A 2,039-nucleotide genomic window follows, 5' to 3' on the forward strand; every position below is an offset into this window, starting at 1 on the left:
GCTCGAAGAAAAACCCATCTGCGTCGAAATTAAAAAAGAAATCACCGCTTTTTCTGCTCATTTAATTCGTTGCGTCGAGATCTGACAAGTTAGTTTCGCTAATTTGGGTTGATGACAACGTTGAACCCTACGGGTGCCTACCAGGGAACGGAACTTTCTTCGTTAGATCGGGAACTTCGTAAAATCGGGTTTCGTTAGATCGAGTTTTAACTGTACTTACCAATTGAATTAAGGGAATGAAAGGTATCTGGTATCATATGCAGTAACTCTATCCTGCACACCTCGAGCCCACCGCACTCGTAGAATGGTTGGGGTTCCCGCGCTTGCCTCAATCTGGTGCATGCGCGCTCCCCATGCAGACGGACACGTTCTGCCGTGGTCGGAGGAGTTGGACAACACTTTTGTCTCGCTGGCCGACTCTCTTCGCGCCATTTCTGGACCACGCGCGTCGAACGCGGCGACGCCGTAGCCGAGCAGACGTGACGTTTCTGCGGAAAGTTGCGCACTCGTGGGTCTCGTAGCGCCATGGTGGACCCTGGTTTGAGTTTGATGGGTTATACCTATTATGGTGGAGCCAACTCTCTGAAAACTCTAAACGTCTCTAAACGTACTAGCTGCCGTACTCTCTGAACTCCGTGCGAGGGGTTAAATTTAGCTCGGACTGCGTCATGCGTGGCGCGATAACGGCACCATCCGTGCACCCGAGTAATGGCTTCCTTCCTTTACACAACGGCACCAAAGCAAGGTGCGTGGGATTAGTACTATACGGCTTCTAAGACATAAGCCATAATGCTATAACATGTTTTAGTTACATCTACGCCAGACTTGCTAAGATTGCAGCTCTGTGGAACAACGTGCTCCTTGGTGGCTCCGCGTTGCTTTGGGGACACTGAAAGTTGCGGGGCTTTCTAATTGATGACGTTAAGGGTAGTTTTTCACGCAGAAAGCTAAAAGAAAAAAAATGCGGATAGGGGATGATGAAGAAAAGGAGGAGGGTGCAGGGCGGAAACATATATACACGAGATGAGGTGATCAGAAAGCAAAGAAGTTGGCCAAAAAAAAAAGAAAAATATTTAGTACATAAAAAAAAAATGTTGCGAGCTTGCCAGGATTCGAACCTGGAATCTTCTGATCCGTAGTCAGACGCGTTATCCGTTGCGCCACAAGCCCGGACGACGTCAGCGTAATTTCATACAAGTATTGTAGTGCATAATTTTGCTAACGCTAAGTTTTATTAGTGTTTCGCTGTTGAACACGTTCTTCGTGAAGAACGGCGTAGGGACGCGGTTTTGTAGTTAAGCAGTCCACAATTTCCGAAGCAGAGTGGCTGTTTCTCTGGCACAATATGTCAATGTATACTGTCATTGCTTTTGCTGGTAACCCAAGGGTTTATTCGTGCTCAAGCTTTGCCCAGAGATAGCATTGTGTAGCAAATTTAGTTTTATAAAATGTTTGAGAGAATTACTTGCTTGTTCCGTCTACAATAATACCAAAAAAGGGGCGCCGTCTGCTGTGACGTGATGATGATGCTTGAGGTCAAATCCCATTGAAGTGGGAGAACAACGTGCATTGCCCGGTTGGGCCAAAATAGTAAACGAGAAAGAAAAATATACTACTTGAAAAGTTAAAGGAGCTAATTTGACAACATATGTGGTGCAGGCGATGTAAATGCTGTTAAACGTGGCGCCATCTGCCATAAACACAATGAACACTGTGCATTCGATCGTGGCCTCAGAGCTCCGCGTGATTGCGGATGTCCTGGTTTGTTTTAGACATGACAGATGGCGCCAACGTTAATTTTGCGGCAACGAAGGAGTAGCCGGGGTAGCTACGGAGTCGAAGCGCGCTCGCACAAAAGGGTGCAGTTTTCGAAAATGTCCGACGTTTTTATCCGCATTCGTTTAGGTCGGGGAAGAGAAAGCATAAACAGCTCATGTACAACAGCAAAACAAGAGAAATAACATCACTGAGAGTTAAATCATGCGATCACGCTGCACTTTTCGAAAATGTCCGACGTCCTCATCCGCGTTAATTTAGGT

The 2,039-nt window shown here is 46.5% G+C and overlaps 1 non-coding gene across 1 annotated transcript; it reads right to left on the reverse strand.

Annotated features, from left to right (window-relative positions):
• Positions 1-1,097: 1,097 nt before the first annotated feature.
• TRNAR-ACG (transfer RNA arginine (anticodon ACG)) lies at positions 1,098-1,170 on the reverse strand. Its single transcript has one exon. It is a non-coding gene; the product is annotated as a tRNA-Arg (tRNA).
• Positions 1,171-2,039: the final 869 nt, after the last annotated feature.

This window comes from Dermacentor variabilis, chromosome 7, assembly GCF_050947875.1.
Source record: "Dermacentor variabilis isolate Ectoservices chromosome 7, ASM5094787v1, whole genome shotgun sequence".
In the NCBI taxonomy this organism is placed as follows: Eukaryota; Metazoa; Arthropoda; class Arachnida; order Ixodida; family Ixodidae; genus Dermacentor; species Dermacentor variabilis.